Source organism: Apodemus sylvaticus, chromosome 6 (assembly GCF_947179515.1).
Source record: "Apodemus sylvaticus chromosome 6, mApoSyl1.1, whole genome shotgun sequence".
NCBI classification, from domain to species: Eukaryota; Metazoa; Chordata; class Mammalia; order Rodentia; family Muridae; genus Apodemus; species Apodemus sylvaticus.
The window spans coordinates 124,942,257-124,953,090 of record NC_067477.1 but is presented as its reverse complement, the minus strand read 5'-3'; the positions used below and the strand labels follow the sequence as shown (position 1 = coordinate 124,953,090).

At 42.4% G+C, this 10,834-nt stretch overlaps 1 long non-coding RNA gene across 1 annotated transcript; it reads right to left on the bottom strand.

Annotated features, from left to right (window-relative positions):
* Positions 1-3,662: 3,662 nt before the first annotated feature.
* Positions 3,663-10,364, bottom strand: LOC127687614 (uncharacterized). Its single transcript, XR_007978430.1, has 3 exons — positions 10,241-10,364; positions 7,048-7,201; positions 3,663-3,689 (listed from the first exon to the last, which is right to left on the bottom strand). It is a non-coding gene; the product is annotated as an uncharacterized LOC127687614 (long non-coding RNA).
* Between the last annotated feature and the right edge of the window lie 470 nt (positions 10,365-10,834).

Genomic DNA, 10,834 nt, shown 5'->3' with positions numbered 1-10,834 from the left:
AGAGCACAGAGACAGTGTATGGATGAGCACTTTTTCAGAGAACTAGATCCTGGAAGCCGGAGGAATTCTGAATAATGTCATTAATTAATCAGAGACCAGTAGTTAAAGGCAGTAACCAGAACTTTCCCCTGCCCCCCTCCCCCCAACCCGACCCCCCACCCTCCCATCCCTGATAAAAAGTTGCAGAGTAATCTCTAAAACAATTACTTACTCTAGCCATGTTTTCTTATCTATGGTTCCTTCCTCTGGGAACCAGGGACAAATTTGTCTGACATAATACTTAAGACCCTAAGTACTTCTCAAGAAGTACCTAAGATCTCTTTTTATTAACCCAGCCCTCGCATCTTGAGAGATCCCTTGAGCCTTAAAAAAGGCTGGATAAATTCTTGTCCCATGGGGTTTCACCTTCTGAGACATTGTTGCCATGGAGATTTTCCTCTGGCCTAGCACTGGCGGGTCAAACATGCCTTGAATTAATCCGCTCCAGGAGCTGCACATGAAGAGCTCTTCCTTTTTTTTTCCCTACGGCCTCCTTCCCCGTTGATGGATCCATGGGGGCACTATGTTGGGTGCCAGAGTGCCGGACCTGCAGGCCAGTCAACAGGGTCCCCGGAACTACCAAGGGAAAGGCGAGACACATGAGACAGGAGAGATGCACGTCTGTACATCTGTATTCTGATCAAGCTGTCAAATTTTATTTTTTTACAAAAGTTAATATAAAGGGAAGCTCACAAGGTTTGGGAGGGGTAAAGGGGGAACAATCTCAGGGGGTTGGCATCATTTCTAAGAAACAGTTTATCAAGAGTTTCTGGGGAAAGCTAGTTATTGCTGCTGGAATTTTGGCATGATAAAAAGGGGGTCATGAGGAGGTGAAGTGGAAAGGAGTTGCTATAGTAACCTATCCACAGGTAAGCTTCAAAAGAAGAACATTTTGAGATCTAAGTAAGAATGACTCCTGGCATCGAGATCTAAGTGAGAAGGAATCCTGGTATCGAGATCTCCTGGTATCGAGATCTAGGTGGAGATAGCTCCTGGTTTTGCATTGAGATCTAAGTAAAGATGGCTCCTGGCATACAAAGAACTCAAGAAGTTAGACTCCAGAGAACCAAATAACCCTATTATAAATGGCATTCATAGATAAACGAAGAATGCCCAACTAAGGAATACTGAATGGGTGAGAAACACCTAAAGAAATGTTCAACATCCTTAATCATCAGGGAAATGCAAATCAAAACAACCCAGAGATTCCACCTCACACCAGACAGAATGGTCAGGATTAAAAACTCAGGGGACAGCAAATGCTGGAGAGGATGTGGAGAAAGAGGAACATTCCTCAATTGCTGGTGAGATTGCAAGTTGATAAAACCACTCTGGAAATTAGTTTGGTGGTTCCTCAGAAAATTGGACATAGTACTATGTAAGGACCCAGCTATACCACTCCTGGGCATATACCCAGAAGATGCTCTAACATGTAATAAGGACACATGCTTCACTATGTTCATAGCAGCCTTCTTTATAATAGCCAGAAGTTGGAAAGTACCCAGATGTCCTTCAACAGAGTAGAAGATACAGAAAATGTGGTACACTTATACAATGGAGTACTACTCAGCTACTAAAATCAACGAATAAATGAAATTCTTAGCCAAATGGATGGAGCTAGAAAATGTCATCCTGAGTGAAGTAACCCAGTCACAAAAGAATACATATGGTATGCACTCACTGATAAGTGATTATTAGTCCAAAAGCTAGGAATACCCAAGAAACAACCAGAGACCACATGACCCTCAAGAAGAAGGAAGACCAAAATGTGTATTTTTTGATCCTTATTGGAAAGTGGATCAAAATATCCATGGTTCACAGCCAACCAATAGAATGAGCACAGGGTCCACCAATGGAGCAGCTAGAGAAAGGACCCAAGGAGCTCAAGAGCTTTGCAGTCCAGCAGGAGAAACAATATTTGTACCAACCAGTACCCCCAGATCTCCCAGGGACTAAACTCCCAACCAAACAGTACACACAGAGGGACCCTTGGCACCAGCTACATACATAGCAGACAATGACCATTTCAGACTTCAATAAGAGGAGAGGCCATTGGTCCTGTGAAGACTCAATTCTCCAGAATAGGGGAATGCAAGTCAGGAAATATGGGGGGTGAGCAGGTGGAGGAGGGATAGAATGGTGGTTTTCAGAGGGGTAATGAGGAAAGGGGATACCATTTGAAATGTAAATAAAGCAAATATCTAACACACACACACATAAAAGAAAAGCAGTGACGGGCGGATCTCTGAGTTCCAGGGCAGCCTGGTCTACAGAGTAAGTTCCAGGGCTACATAGAGAAACCCTCTCTGGAACACAAAGCAAGGAAACAAACAAAAAGAAAAAGAAAAAATTACTAAGAAAATACAAAGCCGCCTCACACATTCATCTAGGTTACTCAGTACCCTGAGTTCAGGCAGTGGGGCCTGATTACCTGAGCTTGATTCCTAGTACACATAAAGAAAAAGGAAAGAACCACCTCCTGAGGGTTGGGCTCTAGCATCCTCACCAGGTGGTAAATGACCACTGCCCATAGAAATGCCAGCAAATTATCTAGACTTTTATTTTGAGACTAAATGCCTTGTTCGCATTTGTGTATATACACCAATGTACGCATAGCATGTGCATAGTCAGATGAGGGCTTCGGATTCCTACAACTGGAGTTACAGATGGCAGTCAGCATCCATGTGGTACTAGGACCCAGGTCCTCTGCCAAGAGCAACAAGGACTCTCTCTCTCTCTCTCTCTCTCTCTCTCTCTCTCTCTCTCTCTCTCTCTCTCTCGCTGTGTGTGTGTGTGTGTGTGTGTTTAAGATTTATTCATTATATGTAAGTACACTGAGGCTGTCTTCAGACACATTTTCTTCTAGCTCGGGCCCTGCTTGCTCACTGTAGCTATCTTCAGACACTTAAGAAGAGGGCATCAGATCTCATTACAGCTGGTTGTGAGCCATCATGTGGTTGCTGGGATTTGAACTCATGACCTTAGGAGGAGCAGTCGGTGCCCTTATCCTCTGAGCCATCTCTCCAGCCTTTTTGTGGAATGAGTACTCTTAACTGCTCAGTCCTCTCTGCAGCAGCCCTCCTGAACACTAAAAATAATAAATAAGATGAACAGCTAGGAGGACAACCACATCAGTGTCTGCCCTACAGACATATTCACACATGTATACACATGGATTCCACATAGCCACAAAAAAACACATTTGAAAAAATTCAAGTTGCTTTTTTAAAAAAAGTCCAGCATTTGGTGATAGATACAAACTGAAAGATTCAAGAAGCTTAACTGTAAGATTACTCACAGAGAAACATAGCTATATGCATCTTAATGAAACGATTAATGAAAACAGTCTTAAAACAAACTAAACTAGAGCCTAGCTTCAGAAGAGCATAATGCGGGAAACAGTGCCCCATAGGGTCCTGGATGCCCAAGAGAAAGGAAGAAGTCAGTGAGCCATGTAACACTGTTTTTAAAAAGTATTTTTAAAGATTTATTTTATTTATGTATAAGAGTACACTGTTGCTGTCTTCAGAGACACAAGACGAGGGCATCAGATCCAATTCCAGATGGCTGTGATCCACCATGAGGCTTCTGGAAATTGAACTCAGGACCTCTGGAAGAGCAGAGCCATCTCTCTAGCCCATTTTAAGTATCTTAACAGAAAAGATTTGTTAATTCAGAACTCAAGCTCCAGTAAAAATTCCTAAGTTAATATTTCATTAATGGAAAAAGTAAGCTTTTGCATTCAGAATTGTTTGGCTATGGCCATGAACAAAGGGGCTTAGTGCCTATTTTACATGTCAAAGCAGTCCCCATATATCTAGACATCTCTGTCTCTACTCTCTTGCCTGAGAGCTTTCTTTCTCTCTCTACACACTCCCTTCCCTTGGTGACTGCCTAGGCCTCTGTCCTCTGTCCTTGAGGACAACAATTCTGCATTTGATATAATTGAATATGGCTTGACATGACTCATTTCAAATTTGGACAGATAACTTATCAAGTAAATCTGTAAGAATGTGTGAGCAAGTCTCTCCAGCAGAAGATAATGCTATGGGAGGGAGACTTGGGTTTGAAGAATGAATAAACAGAGGTGGCTACTGGAGGTAAAAAAGGTTTCAGCTTCTCTCTCCTCTGCCTTCTGATGTTGGAATTACGGGTGGGCCACCGAACTCATCCAACCTTTCCATGGATTTCTGGGGGTCCAAATTCCGGTCCTCATATTTGCACAGAAAGTATTTTAACCACCAAGCCATTTTTGTACCCACTCCTGGTCTTTTGTAAGCTAATTGTGAGTTTCCACTCAAGAGGCTAGAGAATCAAGGGAGGGCATACCTGTGAGGAACCATCTAGATTAGATTAGCCTAGACATGCTTATGAAGGATTACATTGATTAGGTTAATCGAAGTGGGAAAATCCACCCTGAAATTGGCAATGTGTGTTAGGGTCAGGCTCCCTGAGAGGAAGCCCCACAATACCACAGTGTGAAGCTATGAAGGTGAAGACATGGAGATCGAGACAGGAAAGCAAGCTAGAGGCATAGCGAGGGCTTGCTTGATTTAGAGGATGTGTACTACAGATGGCAAAGCTGGAGGAAGAAACCACTTAAGCCCCCTGGAAGTCAGATGATTCCACCAATGGAATGATGATGCTGGACATGGAGATGCAGTATTTGGTGGTTACCCTGCTGGATTTTTCTTGTCTTGGTTTTATCATTGCTATGTTCCCACTCTTATCTTTGGACTGGGAATGTTTACTTTGTATATCTATATGCTTGAAGGATGTAAAATGTTTTTAATCATGTTGAAGCTCAGAGTTAGGACATTCCCTGAAATGTCACAAGAGACCTAGAAGTTTTAGAACTGTTAGATTCCAGACACTTTTGAAGTTGGAATGAGCATATTTTTGTGTTAGGAGGTTGCATGAACCTATGCAGACAAATAGTAGAGGACTGTGGATTAAGAATGATGTGTTTGGGGGCCAGCAACATGGCTAAGCAGGTAAAGCTGTCTATTATCAAACATGACTCCTTGAATTTGATTTTCAAGATCCACATCTTGGTCTTCTGACCTCCACACATGTACCTTGGTACTGACACAGTTATATACATATACAAACTAAAGATGTGATAAAAAATATGCTTGATGTGTTTGGGTTAAGTTGACAAGGGGTAGAGGTGTGATCATTAATCCTGTCAAATGACAGGATCTAGGATTACTGAAGGGACTTGTGAACTAAGCTCTAAAGGACCTGAGTTCGGTTCCCAGCACCCACTTCAGGTGGCTCACAACTACCTGTAAGTCCAGCTCCAGAGGGATCTGATGCTTCTGCTCTTGGCAGGCACCTGCACTCCCATGCACAGACTCACATAGCACACATGCACATTTTTAAATTCACTACATTTCAAAATCATGCATCAATGTAACTATTGTATGCAATCACCAAGCACAAGACGACTGTGATGACTAATTAATTTCAATAAAACCGACTTTAAGACAGAGACTACATCCAGATAGAAAAAGACAGGCTTCCTAATGACAAAAAATGTCAAATTATTCAGAAGACATAATAATCTGTTGCAATATCTAATAACAGAACTTCGAACTACACATACTGAAACTGACAGCAGCGGGCATATCAGACAACTCCATAAGTATAAAGAGTACACTTATCTCTCTCAGCTACTGATAGGACAACAAGAAAAAGCTTCAGTGAAGAATAAATGATCTGAGAAATATCATTTATCTTTAGAATTTACAGAACACCTCATGGCCATTAGCTTTTGCAAAATACTGTGTTAAGGATACACATTCTTTTCAAGTACATGATGTGTATTTACCAAAACGGAGAATATTTTGGGTCTCAAATATTAAGTTTATATTGAAGGGAGGAAAATTACCACATGATTTTTGACCATATCAGAATCAAGTTAGAAACCAACAGCTGTAAGCTATTCTAAAACAAGCTGGTCATGTTAATCCTGTCGTACTGGAGACAGAGGCAAGTGGATCTTGTGAGGCTAGCCTGGTCTACAAGGAGAATCCAGGACAGTGAGGGCTGTTACACAAAGAAACTCTTCTCAACAGAACAAGAAAAGAGAAAACAAAACAAAAAGATATTCTAAAACAAAACACGAAAATATTCATATATTTAAGGATTTAATAACCTTCTCCTAAATAATTCACAGGTGAAAATGAAATCATAAAGGGCACTGGAGATATTGTATAGTGAGCAACGGAGATGCACTGACCCTAGAGTGTAAGACAATTAACACAGCACCTGGGAGGGAACAGAAATGTTCATCCAGGAAGCAGAAAACAGGTCTGAGGTTCTGGCCAGGGCTGACCCCTCTGGTACTAAGGTAAGAAACAGAGACCAGAGGAAGCCCTCTCTCTAGAAACCATTATGCCCCTACCAATGAGGCCTAGAGCCTAAAATTCCAACACAGTAAGAAGTGAACTCCTGGAGGCTTCATGTAAGAATGGCTCTTTTGTGAAAACACTGTCCTTTGGAAGACACCTGCAAACATATCTTTATAATCTTTTCTGAGATGAGAGGAAGCAGCATTGTAGTTTTAAAAAATGTTCATTAAAGGATGTCAGATAAGGATGAACTACACCCAGAGAAAGACCTTCTGTGTAAATAGAAAGAACATAAGACAAGATGGCTTCATGACACACGACCATGTGTGGGAAATATATTATGCTGGGGGAGGGGCTATGCCTGTTTCCACATAAAAGAAAAGCTGTGGGTTCTTTCCAAGGTGATAAAAATCAGACACGACGAAGAGAGACCTCCTGAAGACCTTAGCGACAGAGAAGTAAAGGGAGACTAACACAATCAACAAAATAGTTTTGTATACTACAGGATAAAAGAAGAGAAAGACAGCCCTAAAAAGACTCACACTCTGGGGATGCTGAGATTCTGGGACCTTCCATTCCAGCTTCACACTTGACTCTACTTCAACTCCCTCAAAGCTGATTGTTTTAGAGACTTGTTTCCAGAACTACTCACCTATTCAGCCTTTCAGAATGTCATGGTCAAGATGTCAGCTGACCAATGAACATAGCGACTGGAAGGCAAATAATGGCAGCTAGGTCTCCTCTGACGAGTCAACTTTCCTATTTCCCTTTGGGCCCCCAGATGGGAATTCTTCGCCTCAATTCAGCTGGAAGCAGACAGAAGATAATCATTATCCCAGTTCCCTATGTTGGGGTAGATGGTTCTGATTATTTTAGGAATTATAGATATGTTGTCATTTTAGAGGTACTTTACAAATGTAGATTTGGACAGGGAGGGAGCTAAAGAAGTTAAACTCAGGTACTTCTACCTTTCTTCTTTCCTATACTTCCTTCTTAGGTAAAGGGGAAGGGGGCAGAAAAGAAAAAGGGGGATATATAGAAATTATGGAAATTATTATTCATAGAAATTAAAGAAATAGACAAATAGGGATAGGTTGGCAAATGTATTTTTAAGCAAAACATTACATAGCCAGATCTAACATTGTTAGAAGTCTTTATAACTGATACGAAGCTGAAGTTGTAATCTCTTATATTGGTTCAGAATTTACTTATGCAAATTTAAGGTTTTCATTGGTATAAATGTATTATTGATATAAAACTGAGATTAATATTATTATTCCCATGTAGGCATTGTGTCCATATAACACATTTAAGAATAAAAGGAGCTGGGCGGTGGTGGCATAGGCCTTTAATCCCAGTACCTGTGAGGCAGAAGCAGATGGATTTCTGAGTTCTAGGCCAGCCTGGTCTACAGAGTGGGTTCCCGGACAGGGCTACACAGAGAAACCCTGTCTCTAAGAACCAAAAAAAAAAAAAAATACAACAACAGAAGACCAGATAGCAAAGTTGTGGTTGTGGGTTAATTGGTGGTGGGTTAATTAAAAGTGTGTTCCTGAGTTAATGGCCAAGAGTAGTCAATGCTTAACAGTTTAGAGATGCTTTAGGTAGATAGATGGTCTTCAAATGTGTCAGAAGTACACAGAACATGACATTTATTGACATTTCTTTTTTAAAGTTCATTTGACTGGAGACCTGTCTGCTCCTGACAGCACTCCTTTCTTTAATTCAAAAAGGAAATTGAGCATCAATAGAGTTGCTTCAGTTGTGGCAAGACAGTCACCAAGCAAGAATTGCCTCATTTCATCTACAGAAAAATACTGTCCAAAAAAAAGGACACACTATGCAAAATAGTCGACTGATAATCTCTGCCAAGATAGAGTAATTAGCCCTTCAAAATTCTCCATTACCAAGTCTGTCAGATGATCCTGGGCCAGAAGGCTGAAGACTGATGTTCCAACGTTTTGGTGTATAGGCCCTGTTCAGGTGATCAGCAGTCTCTATAAATTGGCTAAGTTTTAGAAGGTATATGTTGTGTTTCTCATACTTTCAGGTAATATTAGTCATTCTTGGATTTCTGATGGGGTTGAAGACTAGTAGGCTCATAGTCAGTTCAAGCTGTTTAGCATTTAGAAAGATGATACAGATTTGAGAGGATGGTTTTCAGATGGGTTACAATTTAAAGCCAGGACTTGAGTCATGTGTAGAATTTTAAGTCTTTTAAGTTCAGATAGACAACAGAGGTACTATTTAATTGATAAAAATTGATGGACTGGGTGTTAGGTCTATCCTGTATATTATAAATTACAAAATGGTAATAATTACACTCAATTGATGTCTGAGATAAAAGAGCCTTTCAATTGGACAGAAAGGGGGAGGAGTTGTGGATACCTCTGGGCTTGTAATTTGATGCTAATTCTACTCCTCTGATGTGCTGCACAAGAGGAGTTGCCTTGTGAACCTTCTCCCCACCCTATCTTTTCAAATAAAGGCTTGAGCCTATGATTGGGCAGGAAGGAGGAGGAGGGGCTGAGAGTTTGTGGGACTAGCTATGGAGGATGCATGGAGAGGCTGCAGAGAGAAGCTCATGGCCTAGAGAAACTGCAAGTTAGATGGAATAATAGAGATGGGAATAGATTAGTGTAGTGGGAGATCAGCCCGATCTAGGCTTATAGCTTATATTGTTACTGATTGAGTTGAGATTTCTTTTACCCGGTTGGAAAAATATAGCAACAACATTTTGTTTGTTGGTTGGTTGGTTGTTTGTTTTCAGTCAGGGTTTCTCTTTGAAGCCTTGGATGTACTGAAACCCTCCCTGTTAACAGGGACTCAACCTTAATCCCATGATCCACCTGCCTTAGACTCCCAAGTTCTGGGACTAAAGATATGTGTCACCATACCTGGCAGTAAAGTTGGTTTTAATGTCATATTTAAAAAACAAAAAACAATATCCTGGAATAGCAAGATGGCACACCAGGTAAACTGGTTAGCCGTTTTAGCATGAGCACCCGACTTTCATTATTCCATGTTTTATGTATACTTTTCATATACAATCACACTGAAAATTCATAGATGGGTATTGCAGTTTCATTAAATAATACGATTTAAGGAAATTAATTACCAATGGTGAGGAAGTTATGTTGGGAAATGGAATATGGGGGCTGGAAAGATGGTTCAGAGTTTAAGAGAATTGTCTGCTCTTCTAGAGGTACTGAGTTCAATACCCAGCAGTCATATGGTGGCTCTTAACCATCTATAATGAGATCTGGTGCCCTCTTCTGGCCTGTAGGCACACATGCAGACAGAACGTTGTATAATAAATAAATCTTAAAAAAAAAAAAAAAAGAAAGAAAAAGAAAAAGAAAAAAGAATAAGGAATTGAGTCCTAAAATGTGACTGTTCTCCTCCTCCTCCTCCTATGAAGAAAATATACACTACCATTATCCACTTTCTTCAAAAATAAGAATAAACTCCACAAGTAGATGGATTATCCAGGCAGGAATGCTGGTCACCTGAACCACCACTTAAGACTCACATCGAGGCGGCCAGGATTCTGGGTCTATCTGAGGGAGGAGAAAGCACAGCATTTGTTGATGGTTGGAGGTGGTGGGTGTCCAAGAACTGGAACAAGGTGACGCTCTTTGCCTGTTCCGGAATAATGGAGTAACCATTTTCTCAACAGGAAGGCTATAGGTGCTGCTAGCTTATTTCAGTATTGGACACCGAGTAAGAAGCGAGGGCTACTAAACACACAGAGAGATGCGCTAAGTCTCCTATGGGTGCCTCCGCATCGCAGGCTCTTCCGTCCTGCGCTCCTCCCTCCTGCACCCACCCACCAAAGCACTCACGGATGGGGCTTAGCTGCCGCTGTGCTGGGCAGTCACAGCCAACTAGCAGGGCCCTCTGTCATCCTCCAGGTCGCCCTGACGCCCCAAACCCGAGCTTTACAGCACTGACCCTGTTCTGCTGAGGGTGCGCTAAGCATGCTCTGTGCAATTGGTGCGGGACCCAGGAACCTCCCACTAGGCCCTGAAAGCAGATTCGCTATGAAACTTGGGGCGGGCGGGGTTAAGAGAGCTTGGGGAGTGCGGGTGCGCCTGACCAGTGTCCTGCGCATGCGTTGTCTTCAGGCTTCCTGTGGGCAGGAGTTTGGGAGGCGGGGCATCCGCGTCCCTTGGCAGTGCGGAGCTGGGCAGGTCGGTCCTGACTAGACTAGGAGGTGAGGAGGTGTCGCGCTCTGCCAGGCTGACACGCACCGCGATCCCTGTGTCCCTGGACATCTTCAGGAAGGAATTCGAGTTTTCAGCCTCGGGCTTGGCAGCTCGAGGACTCCTTCGACGCGAGGCTGACCTCGCAGGGCGGCCCGGGACCCCAGTTTGCGGTTTCCCGCAGACTCCCAGTTGTCGGGGTCTTGGGAGCGGCCCGGGGCACCCGGACCCGGA